Consider the following 24,528-nt stretch of genomic DNA (forward strand, 5'->3'; position numbering starts at 1 on the left):
ATTAAAGATACCAAGCGCGTGTACCTGTAGACGAGTACAGTTCAAAGGTTGAGTACTTATTAATACATAAGTTTAAATGAGTGTTATGTTTTAAAACACAACGATGTGAATGCTTTGGAGATTGTTTTTGGTCGTTTGAATAACAAACTACTCGCAAGCTTATCCTATGGAATTAAAATAACCATTTAAATAAATCTACTGTTGATGACAATCATTTGCAATCAGTTCATAAGATAGTTTAACCAATTATGGGATCGACGTTGAGCAGAATGACTGATACATTTGTTTAATTCGTAACCGTTTTGTCGACAGGTGGTGTACTTACAAATCATTAAGCACCAACAGTCAATCATAGAGTGATAATTTGTTATTCTGATTGACTGCGGTTAAAATGCTGAAACATGTGTAATTGAACAATTAGCAGATTTAACAGTTACAGAGTTTAGTCAGTTATATCCTACAGCAAGTGTACTAATAATCCTCCTTTACTACCTGGCAACGTCGCGGTAGGTCCTTCTTATCTCAGAAGACAGAGAAAGAATTCAACTTCGATGAGCATCGGAAACATAGCGGCGACGTTGACAAATATGAAGGCGAATCTCGATTGATCGTGAATTGCACAATTAAATCTAAGAATCATTCATCTGGACATCAGAGCATGTAATTATGAACAAATGGACGACATTGATGAAATAAAACTTTGTTCGTATTTGCTACAATATAAAGCAACTGATTACTTAGTTGGAAAAGATACGTGGGATATGAAAATGGAGCTGCATATTTTGTTTATAGTGCTTCGAATAGTGTTTTTAGTTTTGTATCTGTTTTTATTTTGAATCACCACATTTGCAAGCTAGTAAACTCCATAAACAATTCCAAAAAGTATAGCACTATATAAGGTCCATGTATTGCTTTCCTAGTTGTACAGACTATAACAGTTTGCCGCGGAATATCGCAAATGAGAAATTTGAACGGTTTATTCATACGTAGCATTTGCTTTTACAATGTAATGACGATCATGCAAAAGTGTTTAAATAATTCTCTGAACAATAGGAACTAAACAAACCGATGTGTCAGCGATATAAGTATCACCTTTCACATCATTTATCGTTAAGTATGAGGCTGAGTATGCGGTGTCTGTTAGTTGCTTATATGGTTTAGAATTTAAAATTCCATGACCACCCACGAGGTAAACTATTCTAAGTAGTTTACTTTGCAATTATAACATACATAAGCACACGATTAAACGTTTATAAAGTGATATCGACTGTAAACGATACGACATCAGTCTGATAAGATTTCACAATTTTTCAATTCTATAACTGTGATTAGACGCAATAAACGCGACGTTCTTGAAACAAATCAAAGAGAGTTTTTCTCGGTATAGTTAAGAAATTCCAGTAATGCCGCATCTCGTATTGTGTAGAACGTTGTAATATTCATGTTATAAAAATTCGTCGTTAACAAGGTGTCACAACTTCAAAAGTACTTTATTTGGCATGTTTGTAACACGTTTTAAGGAAATCTAAGGCAGATACGGGGCTTTACTTCAAGTTTGACTCCTTCTTCCTCTTATTACAGACGGACAGAAAGACGGCGTTGCCTCCATGAGAATTCCAGTTGATATCCCTCTGTTATGCAGCTGGGATGTACACATTATACATTTGACAAGTCGAAGCATAAACATTTTAATTCCTTGTGCATTGGAGGACTAACAAAATAATTTTAATCCTTTGTATTTAAGTATTTACATAAAAGTCTAAGTTGATAATTTATTTAGCTACACAGTTATGAAGCCATGAAATATATATGGGATAATCTAGAATTGCGGTCTTATTTTAACCAAATTAAAATATTATTTTTAATATCATTCCACAATAACAGAACACGCAATTTGGCATTTCAATTAACATGGACGTTCTCTTGATTTATGAATCACGTGATTCACTTGCAACTTCACCATGTATATAATAACGAATTGAAACAAAGTGGTTTACACATAAATGTGGGAAATCGGTGGTCTTTGCCTATCATTTAAAAATAACTTTTTCCTATTACAATCAAGCGTAAATACCAAAGTGAATCTGTTTTTCTTCTTGTTTTCTGGTTGAAAAATGGAATAATTATCAAATGCTCTACATCTTTATGTAATAAATTGTTTCAGAATCATAAAGTATTACAATGCTTTGACCACTAATTGAAGTTAATTACTAATCGGCTAATCCTTACTCCTCTTTCTTGTAAACCAATCTTACACAAAGTACGTCAACTCTTAAGTATAGTATTGTAATTTGTGTTCATTAAATTCCACCTGTAAATCCATTAGCGACTATAAAAACATAAAGTCTATTTCACAAATCTATATCACATTACTTTTGGCGTGTACTGCATAATTCATGAATGAATAAATTACCTCTAAGTATTGAATACGTAGGTTCAAAATATTGTTATGTATTAACACCGTTTCCATGTCATAATTACAAGAACATGCTGAAGTGTTGTATATGATACACTTCAAGCTCTATGCGGAAGCGTTTTTTAATGCCAATTATGCTTAGAGCAAATTGCCGCGATATCTATTTGAAAATCAGAACCACTTGCTATGATGGCAATGTGAAACACAGAACCTCTTGCCACGATAGCGTTGTGAAACAAGGAAAGAATCTGATCATTTACAGTGTGTAATAACGTACGGTAATTTTTAATTTCATATGAAATCGGTGATAAAATGATGACAGGACGCGACTAATTATCTTTAAAAGACGAATTCAAAACGGAAGTCCATTTTAAAATATAATTATTTACCGCTCATTCCGTTAATTTAATAACCTTCATTCTGCAATGAGAGCTTTTTCATAAAGATACAAGATAAGTATTGATGCAAAGCATCAAAGGACGTCGGGAATTTCAGTGTAAAAGGCACTCAATGAAGTTACATGGAACGATTTTTTCTACTGTAAATATTAATATATTGGCCGATTATATATTTTTTTTAAATAGAAAAGATACTGGTATAACCATTATTTATAATTTTGTGTTATAACCCCCAAATAACCATTATTTATGATGTTGTGTTATAACTCCCAAATAACCATTATCTATGATTTTGTGTTGTAACCCCCAAATATTTCATAGTTCATTTTATTTACATTGGTTTCCTTTTTACTGGCATTCGTGTGCAGTTTCCATTAATGGAACAGAAGTGTGTAGGTTTTAAAAAATCTGCTTCATCTTGTAAGCGTAATTTCATATTTTCCCAACTTTAAGTGGAGATGATTCTGAACTTATTCTTACGTGGCTCATTTACGATAGGGGTTGAGTACCCATTGATATGAAAACACTGTAAAAGTCTGAAAAAAAAATGAATGAGAACTGTAAATTGCATAAACAAGCTGTATTTCACAATACTTTGAAATTCAGTAAAAGATCATAATAGATTTATTGCTCCGATATTCATCATTTTCAATAGGGTTCGAGTAATACCGATATAAAGACACTTAACAAGTTTGGAAAGATTCAGACGAAAGTTGTGAAATCTTAAAAACAAGTGGAAATTGTTTATTTTGTAAACTTTAATAGAAAAAAATTCTGGACTTATTGTCCCGATGTTTCTCATTTTAAATGAGGCAGAAATGCTCATTGATATGAAAAAACTGTAAGTTTGGAAAGAATCTGATGAAAGATACTGACATAATCACCTAACCATGCAGTTTTTTAATTTATTTTTAAATTCAAAGAGACATAATTCTGGACTTATGGTCCGATATTGCTCATATAGAGTTAAGGTTGGGTCTTCATTGATAAAAAAACCTGTGCAAGTTTGGGAACAATCGGATGAAAATTTTGGACTTCGAACAACGATTTCAAAGTTCTCAATTTCTAAGGAAGATAACTATGGACGTAATGGTCGGATAATGCTAAAGGGCCCATACCACCTGGATAGTATTACGTGTCGCGCTTCGCGCTCTATATGTGGTTCTTAAAAAAAACTCCGAGGAGTGCTTGACTCTAGGGAAACGGGTTTCTGGGACACAGCTCCTCCTTGATCAGCGGCTGCTTCCTTTATCGCAACTCAGTGTTACAATCAAAAATACGTGTCGCGCTTCGCGCTCTATATGTGATAGAGATAGTACTTAGGGCCTATGATAGACAACCATAAAAATAAATCGATAATAGATGTGTTGTTTGCATTTATTTGTTAATATAAAAACACGTGTATTTTTATAAGATATTTAAGTGATGTAAGAAATTTTAATTAACGTTGTCACCATGCAGAAACCATTAATTTTAATAAAAATGTCCAAGTGTAGTAAAATGGATTTTAAAATGTCTACATAAAATAAAGCTTTATTATATTTATTAACCTGACTGAAAAAAAATGTCAGCCGCCGAATTGTTCCGTTCGTGCAGGAATCCGGGATTGAACCGGGGCCTTTAGATGATTGTTGTGTAACAACTTCAGTCTAACGCTCTCCCAACTGAGCTATGTGTGTATCATAGTGTATTTACAGGTCCTACCGGCCTCTTCACGAGGTCTTTGAGGTCCGACCTGGCCAACTTGAGCTATTCCGGCTGACATCATTTATGTACTGCTATTTGGTGAAGTTGTGTATAGCGATCGTTATTATATGTCTATTAATAAACTAATACATTATGCCGTTTCGTACCACTACGCCTTCCAATAAACTTGCTTGCGAGATAGGTCGTCAAATATCGTACTACATTGATACTCCACTAAAAAAGCAAATTAGAAAAACCACAAAATAAATATATTTTTATTATGTTGTTTTTTATACAAAATCAGAAAGTTTCGCGTATTTGCCCAGTCCCTGTGATCTTTCACCTGTGATCAGTTGTGGATCAGTTATTATTTTAAACAATTAGAGTTGCATTATTGGCAATTAATTTTGTAATAAATGTAATAGTCACACATGCAGTTCTTATTTACACTAATTTACACACAAAAATCACCACTATGCAAGATATTCTTAAAAAAATATATACATTGATCCGTAAAATAACTTCTCCTCCCATAAGCGAAAAACAAATGCCGTACATACTAGTCGCCGCTCTCCAGAGCGACGCCAATTAGCATAATATGACGTTAAACAATATTTCACAAAAGTCATGTGTCACGATTTGTTTATGGTTTTTCAAACCCACCTTGACATGTTCAAATGTATGTGTTCAATATGAGGTCTCTTAAAACATGTTGGGATTTAGCGCCGCATTATACGATAAGATTTTTTCATGACGTGTGGTGCTTTATACAACATTCTGTTCTTGTATTTAACAAATGTATACACTACAAGTAAATTGAATTGTACCAACATGTTTTGTAATGTAAGACGCATTAATATATATGCAGGTATATAATATATTGACATTTTTTATTTTTAATGGTCAAACTGATCAGAATCTCGATTTCGAGGTCTCATTAGAAGTGATAACGTATTAAGAATGTGTTCCCTTTAATGATCGTTAAATTCATTCAATTGACAAGTCGAACCAAGTATTATGTAAGCTGAAACTTTACAACAGGTTAATACTCGAAATTCGAGAACACCATTCGTTTTTAAGGCTCTGAAAACATAACAGAATGACACAATATATGATTTAAAAAAGGCATTACTGTTTTTATATCCTTCATTCTGGGTTACACATTAAAAATTTAGGTAAACATACCGCGTGTTTCTTTTAATAATGATATTTATTTAACATTTTCTTCACAACTACAAACACGATTTTGGATCAACTGTTCCCGACCCAAATCATATTGAGAAGCTTACATAAAAATCATTTTTTATACTAAAAGTGAAAGAGCTGCAGTTGTAGAGTTTTTTCTAGTACTATTCTTTTATAATTTCAACAAGTATTGCTAATGCGTTTGCCTCATAACGGCTCAACACGTATTATTCTTAGAATAAGAGTTTTCATATAGTGTGAACATCGTTCGAATACAAAAATAACTAGAAAAATGGCGCGGAAGAGGCCGACGCGTATCCCAACGCCGTATAGATGTTATATTAAAAGGCAAATTTGCGTGGGCAAGGCCTATGTTGGTGGGACCCCGGGGTGGGTAATGTGGACATGGATGGTCGAGATAGACCGTGTTGTCATAAGAGATGTTGAGTATTAATTTGAATTCAATTGGTGAATAAATGAAAAAGTTATGTAAAAACAAACTTTTGGGTGGGCGTGGTCTATGTGGTCGGGACGCCACAGGGTTGGTTATGGGGCCATGCATAGTTAAAATTACCGTATTGCCATATATGAAGTTCAGCATTAATTAGAAGTGAATCGGTGTAGAATAAAGGAGTTAATGTAAAATACTGTAACCTAAAACAATGAGTGAAAATCTCTGACCCGGCCCCATCCCAACCCCCATAAATTTTGATCCAGGGGTCAGATCACATTTTCAAATAGTGCACTGTCGCACATATGCTCATAGCTACCATGTGTTTAAATTTCAAGGTTCAAGTGCTAATAGTGTAGGAGGAGATAGTGGCCTTGACTGACGGACGGACAGACGGCGGAGATAACCACATAATCCCCCGCTACAATTTGAATATCGGGTTAATCAATGGCAAATCAGAATCAATGTACTGACAGTACTGGTGTAGAAAAAAGTTTTGAACGAAAAAACATTTGAGTACGAAACAAAAATTGATTACGAAACAAGTTGGGTACGAAAAACAAGTGGGTATGGCGAAATTTGGGTACGAAAAATGTTAAGTTTTGGATACGAACAAAATTGGGTACGAAAAAAATAGGGTACAAAACATTTTGGGTACAAAAAAGATGGGGTACGGGGAAGTTGTATCCGTGGACCTCTCGATAAATTTGAAATAGGACGAGAACCAAGCTGCGTTTACCTTTTTCAATGGCTCTGGGGTGGGAAATGTGGAAATGGATGGTCGAGATAGACCGTGTCGTCATAAGAGATGTTCAGCATTGATTTGAAGTCAATTGGTGAAGAAATGAAGAAGTTATGTTAAAACAAAATGTTGGGCTCCACCCCAAAAAGACCAAGGATGATCCTAAAAAAGAATTAATTTAATCATGATTTAATGCACATATAGATAGGCGAGAAAGTAGAAACCAGGGGTATCATGTACACTGCATGTTCTGTTTGATTCATTTATTTAAACATGTCGGCATCAATGACCTGCCGACACAAGGAAAATGATACTATGATAGTAATAAGTGGGCTTATCCGATTAGTTATATGTACTTAAAGTGATATTATGGGCATTTTTCACTGTTGACTTGAGGTGAAAAGAATTAACAGGTGAAAATAGTTAGTTAAAATGTGCTTACTGACCAATTATCTGCAACTCATCTTGCTACCAGTTTATTTTAAAACTATATTTTATATTCGATATTCTTACGTGACTCACCCAGTCCTCTAAGCCGAAATGATCCGTAAAGCAAAATTGTGTCTTTGTTTCGTATGAACGAATCTGCACTAAAACTAAATTTTGATTCACATCGTACTTGCATGATCAGTTGTCAAACGAAAGTACGGTTAATATTCACATGCATTATTTTTCTCTTTTCGGGATATTGTTTTAGTATGTTAATGCTGCATTAACAAATATAGGTGAATATGAAGTGAAAACACCAAAAACAAACAACGATTGCGATAGACACCCATAAACTGCTTGATGCCTTATCTAACATACTTTTTATCTACCGCCGTGTTTTATTTCAATTGACATTGTGGCATTGTATGTCTACTTTTTTGCGTTTTATTGTATCTTCTTCAAAACCAGCCATACTTTGAACAAACGAAAAAATATGATTAAGTAAATGCATCTTTAAATAACTATTTAGATAGCATTTGCAAAGACGGATACTTTGATAGTTTTGCGACTGAACAGGATGGTATGTAGGCGTATCTGTATGTTAAAATGTCATAATTAAAATAATTTAAGAACGCATTTGGTGGAAAGCATAAAACATTTTCATTTGGTAAAAATCTTTGCAAAAAGGTTAACACGAAACGTTCACAATTTAGTCAGATTGTTCTCAAATGCTTTTTTTAATGGAATAAAAGATAATATTATGTTTTATATCAATAGCACAAATTTAAATATTAACATGGAAACTGTAATCCGCCTCATTATACATACCGCATATTGCCAACAATAAACACCAACGTTTTGTTTCGAAAATGAAGGTGTTATTTGATTGATTTATATAATCAATTAAAACATATTCAGTGCATTCCAAAAACACTCTCTAATTTAACATTCTTTGCTTTTATAAACAGAAGCCATTAATAGACCACTTTAATAAATATCAAATGAAATATGTTTATCTCCATTTGAGACGTATTACGCATTTTGAAGTAACATTTTACAATATTACAAATTAAATGAGACACAATGTACCTAAATACCAATTGAATTTAACGGGGATGTTGCAATCATTGTCTAAAAACAATGAAATCAATTATCGGTGCACATATTTTACCCATATGCAAATTTTGCATCCAGTATTTTCAAGTCGAAATAATGCATTTCTTCAATAAAAAAATAATAAGCATATTTAATGAATTAATATTATTGAGAAAAGTTATCACATGCATTAGCATACCATCAATGATCACAAACTACATGCTGTCCTACATTTGCGTGTATGTGACTTCACTATATCGCGGTAGCTCGGCGTTCACGCGGCAGTCATCGGAGTCGTCATTGCGTCCACATACGTTTTTTGCATGTATTCGATGACACTACATCTACCCTTCAATTTTCGCTCCAACTGCTCAACGACACGAAAGGCGACGAGGTTGCAATAGGAATCGTACGGTGGCATAGAGGTGACATTCACTTCTCTTTTTTTAATTACTCTCCTCTTTTTTTCTATCTCGTGGTTAGGAGTGCAAAACTGAATAAAAGCGGCGTACAATTAAAAAAAAGAGCGGTGCAGTAAATAAAGGCAGAGTGCATTAAACAAAAGAGGAGAGAATTTTCGCTATATCGAGATCCCGTGTTAGTCAGCCAACCAAATTTTACGTAACATGTGTAAATATTATGTACGCATATATATAGCTGGTCAAAGAAGGCATGGCTCTGATGTAACATAACATACTACTATTAGTACTACTATTACTGCTATTACAACTGCTGCTGCTGTTGTTGTTGCTGCTGTTACTACTATAACTACTACAACTACTACTACTACTACTACTACTACTATTACTACTACTACTACTACTACTACGACAACTACTACTGCGTCTTTTACTACTACTACTACTACTGCTACTACTTTTACTACTTCTACTACTACGACAACCACTTCGACGACGACGGACGACCAACGGACGACCGACGACCGACGATCGACCGATAAACGACGACCGACGGACGACCGAGGGACGACTGATGGACGACCAACGGACGATCGATGTTTGGACGAGGGACGACCGACGGACGCCGCCGGATAGACGACCGATGGACGACCGGAGGACGGACGATGGACGACCGACGGACGACGCCGGATGGACGACCGACAGACGACGATTACAACAACGACGACGACTACTTCTTCTACTACTACTATTACTAGTACTACTACTACTGCTACTACTACTACTACGACTACTACTACTACTGCTACTGCTACTGCTACTGCTACTACTACTTCTTCTACTACTACTACTACTACTACTACTACTACTACTACTACTACTACCACTTCTACTACTACTACTATCTACTACTACAACTACTACTACTACTACTACTACTACTACTACTACTACTACTACTACTACTACAACTACTACTACTACAACTATTAGCAACAGCAGCAGAAGCAGTAGTAATTGCACTCCTCTTTTTTTCTATCTCGTGGCCACGACATAGCTAACTCGTGGCCACGAAATAGAAAAAAGAGGAAAGCAATTTAAAAAAGAGAAGTGAATGTCACCTCTATGCCACCGTAGGATCGTGTAGTGTCACTGCACCCTTCTAGCGTATTGTTTTCGTTTCCACGGCGACTCTGTGTATTAATACGTGTGCGCAAGATGTCCGTTTGTGACGGATATTAACACATGAGCGTAACATATAACTGTGCTCGGTAATTAGTGCAATGTATTTATTAGTGATGTGAAATTTATTGCACGCATCACACAGGCGCAGATAATCAAGAGAGGTCATCAGCATCAAAGACGATAAGCACAACCATGAACCCTGACTAATTAGCGTACTACCATTTTACAAGATAACACTATTCTGCACATTTGACACTGCGAAATATATGTTATTAAATCCACTCGTGATCATAAATGTAAACTGAGTATATGCATTTAAAATGGTACAGGCGCGGCATGTTTTCGTCCGTGAGTGATTATCGACTGATGGGCAATCAAAAACGCAAATATTTTCAGGGGAAGTTGTTTGGGTTGTAAAGTAAAACCCAGTCTATTGTATTTGGCATTGGTACGAATGATGGAATGACACTTCAATAAGCGAAGTATATTTAATATTCGAGCACAATAGCTAAAATCGTGTAAGTAACTATTTGACAAAATAGATAACTTAAATAAAATCATCTTCCAACAAGTCCACGTTCTGGGTGGCACGTTATGGAAATCCGTGAACATTTGGAAAAAAGCGTTGTGTTGACAGTTTATTTAATATGTAAAAACTAGAGTTCTGTGTTAATAAAACGTTTGGACATATGAATATTCTTTACATATGTCAGCCAACAATGCTTACGGTATGTAAACCAATTAAATAATTAAGAGTACCACGTCATTTTCTTAATTACCAAATCTGCACATGCGTAAAACGAGTATACTTGTATACGATTTCCATATCTAACTTTATTTCGAAATTTTTGAACCTACCTATGCATGTATACACAAATATATTTTTTTAACATTACCATCCAAATTTAAGTCGTTATTCAATACATTTTATAACAAATAAATTACCGCCAATAACGGTACATTATCTCGTATTTGTTGTGGAACCAGCACTGTGTTTATGGAACGTATGAGAGGTCTTAAATATAATAAGTGTCTAAAGGGGACGGGAAAATGAATAAATGTTATCATTAAGTGTCCTTTGCATTGTATGTTCCTATCTGTGATGTAAGAACACGATTTCGTGCGTATAGTGGTGCATGGTGTTCGTAACATTAGTGGATATTATGCTTTCAGGTGCACATAATTCTTTGAACATGAGACAATCTTAGATGGATCTCACATAAATGGAACTTTTGGCAAATAAACGTTCTCAAGCACGAAAATTCAGTATAAGGACTCGTAATAATATCGTGTCAACAGAAAAACAAACGTTTAATTATTTATCACATTAACATTACGCTAATGGAAGAACGTCAAATGGAATTAATAAACAAAAGAATACAATGAGGTATGCTCTATTTGATCTGATTATCACAGTTACTGCTTTAAATTTGTTTTGATGTGTGTTTCTCTATATAGAATTTTCTTAAAAGAGGAAGAGGATCAACGTGGTCATAATCTAGTGCTGTGAAAAGGACGAGAAGGACAACTTTTACAATAGACTGTGAGCCATCATACAGGGTAGACCGAAGAAAAACACAATTATTCAAATGTGTGACTTCAACGCCAAGATTGGCATTGACAACCGATAATATGAGGAGAGCATGAGGAAGCAATGGTTAAGAGAGTTGAACGACAACGGGTAGAGATTCGCCACAAGTAACCTGGTAATCGGATGAAGTGTTTAACAACACAGAACAATACACAAAGCAACTTGGGTGTAACCAAACCTGTCAGATCTACCAGATCGACCGCATGTGCATCGCAAGGATGTTTCGTCGCTCTTTTTAGGATGTACCTGTCATGCGAGGAGCAGACGTGGCTCATCTTCATCTTCTTATCGTATTGATACTGAACCTAACGAACAATGATAGGGGGACCAAGCCAACGCAAATGTTACAAAACTGCTATGCTGAAAGACAACTGGAATCAAGAAGAGTTCAAGGTCATTTTCTCCAACAAGTTCCAGGTCCTAGAGGAGCTGCTTCAAGAAGAAACGATGGAGCAGAAGTGGCAGAAAGTGAAAGTAGCAGTGACCTCAACTTATCAAGAAGTACTGGGCCCCAAGTCTTACTTCCACAAGGAGTGGATATCAGCAGAGACGCTTCAAAACGTTACATAAAGACGAGTAAAAAAGACAAGTGTCAAAGACAGCAGAACACCAGCCGCAAAAGTGAAAGCATTAGATGAGTACACATAAGCAAAAGGATCGTCAAGCAAAGTATAAGATCATATAAGCGGAACAAACTAAAGACTATTGCAACAGAGGCGAAAGAGGCAGTTTATCATAAACAACTAATGAACTGTTCTCCATATCACCAAGAGATTAGTAAAAAAAGTTTGCCAATCCAGAGAGGCCATTACAGGTAAAAAAAATGGAGGAGTAATATCAAATGACGACGGGCAAAAGAAGTGGTGGATTGAGCACTTCAGGAAGCTACTTAACAAGGCAGCTCCTAAGAACCCAGCGGAGTTATCACCAGCTACAAGCGATCTGCCAATCAAGTGCTGTATTCCCAACGAATAAAACAAGTGCACCAACTCCATATAACGTTCATATGCATTATTCCTGTATAGCCTAAAGTTGAATTTTATCTTTTTGAATTAAAATTATCCTTTCACTGAAAACTAAAACAGGGTTATAGCTCGCATATCTTAGTATTTATCATGACTAATACGTATTGTTCTGCATCTTCGATATCCATTCATTGTTCAGTAGAGGATGTACATGAACATATCTTAACCGAACTGATTCTGGTATGATATCTCATACTCCCATCTGGATACAGTTTCATCTCTTGTCGTATCTCGCGCTCTTGGCACATCCCAGTTATTTCACAAATCGTGTATAAGTATTGTTTGAATTAAGTTATCATTCATATTTGTTTATTGACTTTGTAATATAAACCCTCTTAGCCAAAGAAAACTATCAGTATTTAACCCAAACTCAGATTAGATATGTCGTGGCAAGGGCTTTATTCATTGCAAACAAGTACGTTTCAATAAGAATCCTCGCCCATGAAAAGTCCTTTCTGTCAAATAATTATATTCGTTGTCACATGCTGTAATTAGATAATTGTATAATTAGATTCTTTTGTCGGCGTCGTTAGTGTTAAACATTCAATATGAATGGCTATTCATTGCGGAACATATTTTCGCTGAGATTCAATCAATTTGTAATGTTTGACTGCTAGTTCGCAGATTGTCAACGGGCAATTATTGGATAGGTGACCTTTACACTCGACGGGCCATGTTTTTCTTTCATTTGGATAAATTGATTTCATTTCGCCTAATTATTTTCATACCTGAGTAAAATTTTGAAAACACAAAACAATTAATACATCATCCACGTATCATTGCTTAGCATTAGCTTTTATTGATGCGTATTATTGCACACCTTTCACATCTTTTTTTTTCTTTATTAAAGATTATATTTAAACATAGGTTTTGGTTTGCATCTCGATGCATAACAGAGGTTTTGATAGTTCGAACAGTAATACAGTCTTTCACTTTATAATGTAACTTAAATTGAGGTTACTTGGTTGTGAAATGTCAGTGTTGTATTTGTTGTATAACATAACGGCGTTTTTTAAGGCATATTTAAAACATATATATTTCATTTATATACATAAACCTAATTCACCAAAGGAATCATACATTCGACAATGAAAATAAATCACTACTCACATGTTTGATATAATGAAGTCACATTTAATTAAACCCCTATTGAATGTCAAACAAGTTTCCGACAGTTTTTTTACATCTACGTAGGCTTAATGCATTGGTTATTGCTAATAAATGTACTTCACTGACTCAATCGGCAAGACGGGTACTTAAAATCGTATAATCAAGAGAGATGTTTTGAACACTACTGAAAAGAAATTAAATAGTATCTGCTCGATCAATCTAGAGGAGTTAGCAAGGTGTCATCAGTGTATGCTTGTATTGTGTTGTATTCGTTTGTTATTCTTTATTTGTAATATTGATGACTTTATATGGCCCGTTATTAGAATAAAGACAGTTTATATAATTAAGTACAATCCTCAAGTTAAGACCGATACTTTTGCTCGACTACAGATAGATCTAAGCAAGACTAACGGTTATCATTACCGAATGGAAACGGTCAAAGTGCCTTGCTGCCGTATATAAGCTTAAAATGAATGACGGGATTGCAAACAGATCTCTATGACATCGATTGACAACTGCACTTAAGTATTATTCAAGAAGCAAGGAAAACCCTTTGGGCTGAAATGTATTTGTGATTATGTTTGGCAAACGAGATGTTTGTAGTTTTATTTTTATTTAATCTAAGGTGATTCACGCACTCGATGAAATTAGATTGATGAACGGGCTCAGATGTATTACACGAATCGCTTAACAATTAACAAAATAAATTCTATTTAAATAAATATTTATATAGTGTTATCATATTTCCATGGACTTGACATTCCATTTCGATACAAATATGACTCATGATCGCAATTGAGTGTACATGTAACTAAATACAATCATTTAAATATGTTATTTAGAAGAAATACCATTTAAACCTAACAAGTGACACATGATTACCATCTCACACGTTAAAAAATTGTATGGATTTCGATGCAAACATGTAATAAAGAAGGCATTGGTCAACAGTGTACAGCAAGACCTTTTCGTCCCCCAAATTAATTTACCTGTTAACGTTTCACTATTCATCTTGAATATTTGCCTTCCATCTTGAGTTTTATAAAATACTTTAAGAATTATTTTAATGTCAATACTTTTTTTTGTAAACTGACATGTAAAATACATCATTTTCAAACCAATATAATTTCGCAATAAATAATTAGCCGATAACTCAGTGATATATTGAAATTATGGACACAGTTCTCGTTGAACATGCGCAATGTTGAATTAGTTAAGTGTTAAAACAAAATTATATACTGAATGCTTTAAATACATTCAGCTCTCTGAGTTTTGTGTCAGGCAAACTTTCTAAAAGATGGTGTTGTTATCATTCGAATGCGTTATTTGTTGTGGGATCAATATAACTAATTCACCGCTTTCATTCGGCAATGTAACTTTTTATCGTATATAAACTTATTTATGTCAGTCTCTGGGAAAACGGGGTTAATGCATATGGTTAAAGTATGGGTTATATGGGACGAACATTTCCACCTAGACTAGAAAAGACGTCTTTTAAACAACTTTGTTTATGAAAGCGAAAAGTGTGATCAAGCACTACTGCAGTTTGCTGAAAAAAGTACATTTATTTTGATAATCAATGAGTGAAGGGTTACTATAACTAATCAGCTATGGTATAAATTTCAAGTATTGTCAAAGTGCCACTGGTACATGGTCATAAGTCGAAGGTTCCAAAGCCCTTAATGTTGTCGAATCACAGACATGTATCCGCATTTGTAGATTTTGAGGTATGATAACAGCAATATATCTTCGCCCATTGCTATCAATGCTTCATACAAGGGTATAAATATGTGAACAAACTATCAGGGTGTCAAACACAAGAATACATTTTAAAAACTGACTATCAATGGGTCATATTAAGTTCAGATTTAGGAAAGATACACGTTGATATGGCTCTTCCTAACCCTTCAATAATTGACCAATTAAAAAAAATAACTCATTTGTGTAGTTCAGAATTGTAACATAAAATGATACATAATGAATAAGATATATTTATTTTTTTTATCTAATGATAAAAAATGACATTTCTGCAGTAAAATAACAGCAGTGAAAATAAACTAATTGTTATTTTCATCGGTGAAAAAAAACATTTTCGGAACTACTTTTTCTGTATTTACACTATCATAAATAATTTTATATATTTTTTCTATGATCAAGAGTGAATTAAAATCGACATTCCATCGAATCCAACAAATCGTCTTTTTATTTCATGCTTTTTCGCCGTTAATATGCATTGTAAAAGAGTTTAACTGGATAATTTCTCTGGTATAATGACGTCATTTCGTCACACTAATGACGTCATTTTGTGTTTTAGAATGTTTTGAGACACGCCAAGGGAGAAAGGGTAACTTTTCAGCAAAAGTGAAACAGCTGTTAACTATTTTATAGAAAAAGGAGCATAAAATAAACAGAAAATGTGTTCATGTCAGTAAACGATCGTTTGTTATTTCACTCGTGATCATAGAAAAATAATAGTTTTACTCGTTGCTGCGCCAATCGTAAAGTACATTTTCTATGATCACTCATGTAATAAGAAACGATCTTACACTGACATGAACAAATATCCTCTATATCATTTTTTGGTCTCGCTTGAGCACATTAAACGTGCATATTATTTATGAAATGTCCCTATATGATTTAATCTGCATTTTACAATGATATTAATGTTTATAATTTAAAATCATGTTCAAGGTCATGGTAGGCTTTGATTTGATAATCTATTTGTTATGGTAGTATTTACATAACATCGCTTTTAATGGTTATATTTAACTGGAAATATTGTTGAAGTATAAGTTTAACAACCTTAAAAGTCCAGCAATTAACCGTTTTTTCAGCTTGAGTAAAATGCTTACACTGAAACAATTTTTTGTATCCCAACAATTTTCAGATTGGTATTATGCTTGTTAAAGGAGAACGTAGCATAGCATGACCAAATGTTTTATATTTAATGACGAGAAAAATTACAAACTACAGTCTTTTCGTGTAAATGATAAGTATCAAATTTTAAATTATTACTTTTAAACATTGCTTCTTTATGATTAAACGTTTTATTTCTCTACTAAAATTGACAGAAAGCTAAAAATTATGTTTTATATATTAAAATATAAGATACAATTGTTATCCTCGTGCATTCATTTTAACTTGGTATCTGTATAAAAATTATTTCACTTTTGTTTGACTCGTTTTTGCGTTAGGACTTAGATTATATGGCATCCTTAATCTAAACCTATCTAACTGCAGAGTACAAATATTGGACACCATAGTCCTTCTGTATGTCGCATTTTTTGCACATACGTGTTTTAACATTTAAGTTCTCATTCATATTAACTAATGACTTATAAACACCTAACGAGTGTGCGTGACAACCATATCGTTTTAGTCCGATCTCATGTAATATATTTTCATGTACAACTGCCATTTATTCCACCAGTTGTATTATTTTACTTGTTTCAAAATAATAAATATATTTTATTATAACAAATGTTTGTTTATTAAAAAGATAGCCATACACGAATATTTTCGAAACGCAATATTTAGTAATAAATTGTCTCAACTCCAGAACGAATCATGTACTTTAATAAATGTAATAAATACCTTTGTTCAAAGAATGCTTGCTGGCTATTGGCAGGGGCTTGAGCGTTTTGTGCCGCCTGCAAATGGCATTTTTTCTATACCTACATTACATGTGATTTGTGTGCAAATTGGTCGTACAAAGAAAGCTTTTATTTGAATACAAAAAAATGCTCCTAGGTTATTACTAAGTTATTAAACTTTGAAACCTGATATATATGTTTGTGTTAGTCTAAAGCTACGATGTAAATTTAGAACCAACACAAGTTTTGTAAAATAAGGAACGGCAATCAGAAGTTGTTGTAGAAACATGTGAAAAAATTTGCCTAAATATTATTTGACGAGTAGCTTTAATATTCCATACTATATATTGTACTATTTGGGAAAGGCGGGGGGGGAGGGGCTACGTCCACAGCATCAATCTAAGTATGCATCTTAATATGCATTATAATGTTTGAACTATCATATTTCCAGTAATTGGTATCCCTCGTTCGCCAATTGGACCGATCAAACGAAAAAAATAAATATATTTAAAGTATCATAAATAAAAGACTTTGAGATATTTAGAAAAAAAATCCTTTGTTAAAGTTAATGTAGTTTCATTTTTGGTATATTTATTAAATGTGAAGTAAATCCCAACGCTTGTCACGAACGTATGAGTAACTAGTTATTAGCAGAAGGCCCATGATATATTGTCCTTTATTTAATCCAAACTATGTTGAGCTCTCTGCAGATTTTGAGGAATGATTAAAAAGAGAAATTGTTCAGTGAATGGTGGTCGTGATTTATTTTAACGTGTTAATCTGTCAATCTAGCCATGCCAAGCCTATTCATACATTCTACAACTGACTTTTAATGGGCCATCTATAAACGAGATGAAAGAAATGAAAAGCAGTCCATTTTGGGTCGTATTACAATGGAACAATTAAAACATAGGTTAAAAGTAAATAGTTACCAGGGTTTTTGAAACTAACAACACTTTCATGGAAATGATACCAATCAGAGGACAAAAAATATTTCATTATGTGTGAACTTGTTAAGCTATTTAAAAAATAACGAGCATGTTGATGTGCTGTGAGTTCATACGTGTAAATTTAAACAAATGTCATCGGCAAACATGTCAATATCAATCTAGTTAGTTGGTCGCGTTAGCGGCCGACTAAATTTACAGAGCATATTTTGCAAATCAGTATGTGCTTAGAAGCCTTAGCTACGGTAAGAATCGCAACTCACTCTGCTAGGGACGATAACTGCTGCCTGTCTGCAGCAGACGACATATGATTCTGCTCTAGCAGTGAGTGTATATACCAGCTTGTAAGACGACATTGGCCAGTCTAGTGTTTATCATTGAAATCTGTACATATTGGCTGCTTTCCGGGAAAACGGGGCTAAATGCACGTCAAATAAGATTAGCCTGTGCACACTGATAAGCCTGTGCAATGCGCACAAGCTAATCAAGGACGACAACAGCGAACAACACCAGTGCCTTCAGCGCTTTGATTTTAATATTTTTATGTATCCGTACTGGCTTGCTTTTTAACGGATGACTTTTAACTAGTACCATTAACTAAATAATTATAAAGTCTTCTATGGAACGGAAACGATCATTTACTCACAGTAAAATGGCTCAATAGTAAGGGCGTATGGCAACTAGAGCACGTTTTATTCCAACAATGTCATCAAGTGTCGACACTTATCATGCAGACGAGCTTTTAATCATTAAAAGAGTTACCAGGACCCTTTTATCTAGCACTCAGAGATATTTAAAATTACTTTGATAGTGTTCAGCAATTTTGCTTAATGTTGTGGATTCATTTGAAACGTCCGATAAAGAAACATTTATGTATACATTCATTTATTTTTACGTAGGACAACTTAATGCCTACCATAAGTACCAGTTTCGTTTTCTAATATACGAGTGGGTCTTAAGTTTGTGTTGTTATGTATAAAAACTATTATTCAAAAACTAGGAAATGTGTTGTTATACCAATACCTGCTTCGGCTTTTTGCTACACCTGAATGCATTAAATTATTTTTGGACGTTTAATAAGAACACGCTTCCATAATCAACATGTATAAGCAACTACCATTAAGATGAGATACGTATTGTATAACATCCATGCATCCGTTCTCTGGTGTTACCTCCTAACATGATACTAGTAATTTACGTAAACATTTTAAATTGCACATTAAACTGAATAAATTTGACTCAGTTAATGTCTTGAAATATTAATTAGTAAACCACTAATGCAAGTCGCAACATAAGCGTGCTGTGAACAAGTCGCATTTGCTGCGACTGAAAAGTATATATAAAGTTCTTAACAAACGTTACCATCGTGCGCGTATCGTCTGGTACATAGCCTATGTCCATTCATTATCTGAATGCTTTAGAACTTTGATGGACATAAACCATTTATCAGTTGTTCTGTTGAACAATCGGATATTCCGATCTGTTTGGTCCAGTTTCATATTTGCGTGTATCACAAGATCTTGACATAACCGTGTTGTTTTACATATCATCGTTATTAATTATGTTGATAAAGTTCTCAATAAGCTTCATCAATGACTTCTTAATCTCTAAAACGCATACACGAGACAACCACAATGCGAAATCATCATTGATTGAGAATTATTGTGCATTGTGTTTTACAATATGTTTTTACAATATGTTGTTATATTTAATATAAGAATAATTAGGAATTCCTTCGTAACAAAAATATTCTTGTTAATTTACCAGACTTTATCCTGGGTACCGTTTCTAGTACAATCTCCTGCTAAATAGCTTTATTCTTTAATCTTAATTATAGGCACTCGGTCATAGAATTGGCAATATCCACAATAAGTTAGACCTGAAAAGAAGAAAGTGATTTACTATATTTTAATATATTTAACTTGTTTTCATTGTGGTTGGTTTGAAAATTATGATTTGATGATTATGACAGCGGTAGTAACGCGGGAACTTATTTGCTATTTAAAACGCGGCATGGCATATGTCTACCTGTTAAATTCTTAGTTCAAAATATTTGCGAGTTTTCAATTGATTTTTTTTACTTTTCATTCTTTTCACGATCACATGATACTTCCGCCTTCTGTCAATGTTTGCAAACTTACACATCACTATGCATTAATTACGAAACGCTTCACTTCAACACAAATGTTTCGAGTATTGTGCATTATCCGGTAAATGAGTGAATAACTAGGTCAACAAAATGAGTGAATAACTAGGTCAACAAAATGAGTGAATAACTAGGTCAACAAAATGAGTGAATAACTAGGTCAACAAAAAACGACAATATTGCATTAATATCTGTTTCAAAGTGACGCATACAAATACAAGCGATTTAGACACCATAAACACTAAATATAATATACAGGAAGATGATTATGGCGAACGCTACATTCGTCGCTAAAATTTACATCTTATAATTAGTTCAAAATAAACAGACATCATCGTTTGGAGTTTTATTGCGAGTTATCTATTTAGTCTTGATCATTTATCAAGCCATATTTATAAGAAACTTCCAAACACACACACACACACGCACACACACACACACACACACACACACACACACACACACACACACACACACACACACACACACACACACACACACACACACACACACACACACACACACACCACACACACACACACACACACACACACACACACACACACACACACACACACACACACACACACACACACACACACACACACACACACAACACACACAACACACACAACACACACACACATATTGAAAAAAGTTTCGCAATAAAACGGAAATATTAGACAGAATTAAACGGATTCCGGAAACAAGCCATGATACATATCTCTGAACAGTCAAAGAATCCACAGTAATCGTGCTATTAACAATGTTTAATGATAATCTGATTCTCCGTTGGGTTAAAAGTGTGCCTTTTGTCGCCTTTGATCTGTCTGTGAACACGTCACACATTATTTTGCAAACAAAGGATTGATAGTTTTTGTAATTTAACGCTTAAGCAATTCAACAGAATACATTAATTATAATCAAAATAAGCACGGTACTAAGAAATTCAACCAATTAAAATTATTGTAATACTATTCTTGAACTAGAATGAAGTAAATTGGCAAAAAGAACATTTCCAAAAACTACTCAAATTGCACAATGCACCAATCTTCTGCAGTATATATAGTTTTATTTATTAATTTATTAATTTATTTTATTTATTTTATTTATTTTATTTATTTTATTTATTTTATTTATTTTATTTATTCATCCATTGTTTCGACTGAACATATGAGCACACAATATATCTATGCTATTGATTGGTAGAATTCAAGTAACTGTTTGGTGAGTTTTTGTAAATACAGAACATCACCATATAACATTATAGTGTCATAAACATTGTAAAAAAAATATTATTGAAGCGAAATTGCTAAGCATCGGCTACGACAGTTTTTATTGTTTACATATTCATGCGAGAATAAGTTCCTCACTTGACGGTCTAGGCCGAAAAGATCAAGTGTTTACGGAGACAGTAAGAAGAATTTTTTTGGAGACATTTTTTGAAGACAATATATTTGGTATTCATAAACATATTTTATAATACTGTAAACGTATAGAAATTCGTCGGTATGAAATTTCGTGGTTTAATAAAAAAAAAACTAATTCGTTGACACGTAATTTCGTGGATTTCAAATATAAAAAAAACAACTAATTCGTTGATACGTAATTTCGTGGATTTCAAATTTTCGAGGAAGACTGACCGTCAAAATATTTAAACTTTTATTCAAACAACCAGAGTTACAACGAAGCATTATTTGTGTTGACAGCAAGACTGGAGATTAATGTGCACTGAAGCATGAAAGTGTCGATAAGAGCGATAAAACGGCGCACTTGTGGGTCCCCGCTAACTAATTGCCATCAATGTTGTTTTGTCAATATTTTCAAATCTCAGCGCAATCGGTCCCCTAGTTAGTAGTAATAATTGAGTAAAAAAGGTCCCCAAAATACACGTGTGAAAACCGTTATGTCTCTTTTAACTTTAATTGGCACTAATTGACCTATGTGATAAATCTGCAAACTGATAATTTGATATTTAATATTTTATATAAACACACTACTTGATATTCATACTAAGTATTCATTAACATCGTAGTTCTTATCATACTAAGTAATCATAAACATCTTAGTTCAAACATATATAATTTACGTCAAATGGGTGGAAAATAACAACAACATTTTCAATTCGAAGATATTTTAATTAGTCAAGATATATTTTAATTCACCTATTGAAGTGAAGTAACTATGACAAAAAACCAATATCTCGGATAACCGACAATAACAAAAAATGTCGGAAATGACATTCGGAAATGACCGATTTCGGATTAAAAATGTTTAAATTATCGTTGGTACTTGAATTCGTTGTTCACCGGACCAACGAAATCCGTACCACGCGAAATTTAATGGTTTTACAGTATTGTTATTTTATTTTGCGTTAACAAGACATTCCAGAAAAAAGACAATTAAAAAACAACAACAAATATTCACGAATCATTCTCGGAAATAGAGGGAGTAACCGGATATGGTATTTCGCTGCGCAGATCGAGCGCGCAAATCGAGCGCGAAAAGTTCTACGTGAGACAAAGTACACAATCTGTACACCGTTCTTTATCAGGGAGAGTGAATTTTCTTGTGTATACACATTACAAAGGAAGTATGAATGTTTTCCTGATCTGTTAATTATGTAAGAGAAAGCTATTTTAGGCTATTGAAAGTGATTTATTTGACGCCAGCAATAACAGTTTTTGCGGCCATGTTGTTGTTGTTGTTGTATATCTTCACCACATATGTAGACGAACCTCTACCAGATCTGTAGTGTTGAACAAAAGATTATCGTTCCCACCACCAGTATCGTGTAGTCCTTCAACGCCTATGTTCCATGTAGTATATACACAAATATTGTCTTTTCTTACAGTCTCTGAGCTTCTGCACTCAACCGCTAGGGTCAATCCGTATAAATTCGGACAAAGGGTGAAATTCGGACTATTCATCTTAAATGCATTTTACGTCACACTAAATCTAGCCCCAGGCCTTCAGCGCCTACAGCGCTTTAATTTAATGTACGCAATTATACAAGCTGCTCGTGAACCCGCACATCAACAATAACTCGAGATTACGGCATGTTTGTAGTGTACTCATTGTTACCACAATAACCACTCAAATGACAGGTTGTTCATTCAATTTACCGTATAAAATGTTATATTATAATAATCTTGAGTTTCTCTATCATTTTATAAGTGGCAATGAAAATGCCGACACGAATTAGTAGCAAATATATGACGATGACATTAGATTGAATACGACTGGACGATCAAACTGTTTTCCCCCAAGGCGTTCACTTTCGAGAACGCAGGGACAAATTGGATTCTAAGCCCATTTAACATTATAAATGTATGCTGATTTTTAAAACGGTCAGTCTTGTCTGTATGACCCATGTCATTTTTTTGCCATTATCAGCTTGTCTTTTATGAATTGTTTGTCTGGTTATCCAGCATGCGTTGCCCTCGTTTGAACTTATAATTATTAACCAGCATGTAAACGTACGCACTTTCATATTTTGGATGGCAAGTTTTCGACATAATCTGTAGATACGGATTTAAAATAGAACACATTTTAACATGGTTAGCCTAAGTCAAAACCTTACTAACATATTATTAAGTCCGTTAACTATGAAAATTGTATAATACCCATATTATACTGTTTATAAAACAATTAAGTAATCATTCTCTAAGATGCAAATATGAAGCCAACAAAGTAATCGCAATATAAAATAAAGGATGTTTAGTTAAAAAATGGCAGACTACCTAACGTAAATCGACGATATATGTATTGACCAGTGTTAACATATGTTATGCAGTTCCTAAGATTGGAAGGTATGTACCATGTGGTAAGTTTTGCAATGTTTGTTTAAGTGACTTAGGTAATAAACACGTATAATTTACGTTTAGTTAATACTAAAATTATCGGCCACGTCTTAAACAGACAACAGCTATAATCGTGTGATTTTTTCGATGGCATCAAAATGCATGTAAAAATGTCAAAAACTTTTCAGGACACAAGAGTTGAATTGTAGAAAATGCATGAAATTCGAAACCTTCAAATATAAATGAGCCGCGATCTGGGAAAACCGAACTTAATTCATGTACTTAAATTCACAAGGAATATAATGAT

At 33.9% G+C, this 24,528-nt stretch overlaps 1 protein-coding gene across 1 annotated transcript in view; it reads right to left on the bottom strand.

Annotated features, from left to right (window-relative positions):
• The window catches only part of LOC127847725 (uncharacterized), a 129,748-nt gene that overhangs the window by 87,848 nt on the left and 17,372 nt on the right, over positions 1-24,528 (bottom strand). The gene's annotated exons all lie outside the window — the stretch shown is intronic.

The sequence above is a fragment of the Dreissena polymorpha genome, chromosome 10 (assembly GCF_020536995.1).
Source record: "Dreissena polymorpha isolate Duluth1 chromosome 10, UMN_Dpol_1.0, whole genome shotgun sequence".
NCBI classification, from domain to species: Eukaryota; Metazoa; Mollusca; class Bivalvia; order Myida; family Dreissenidae; genus Dreissena; species Dreissena polymorpha.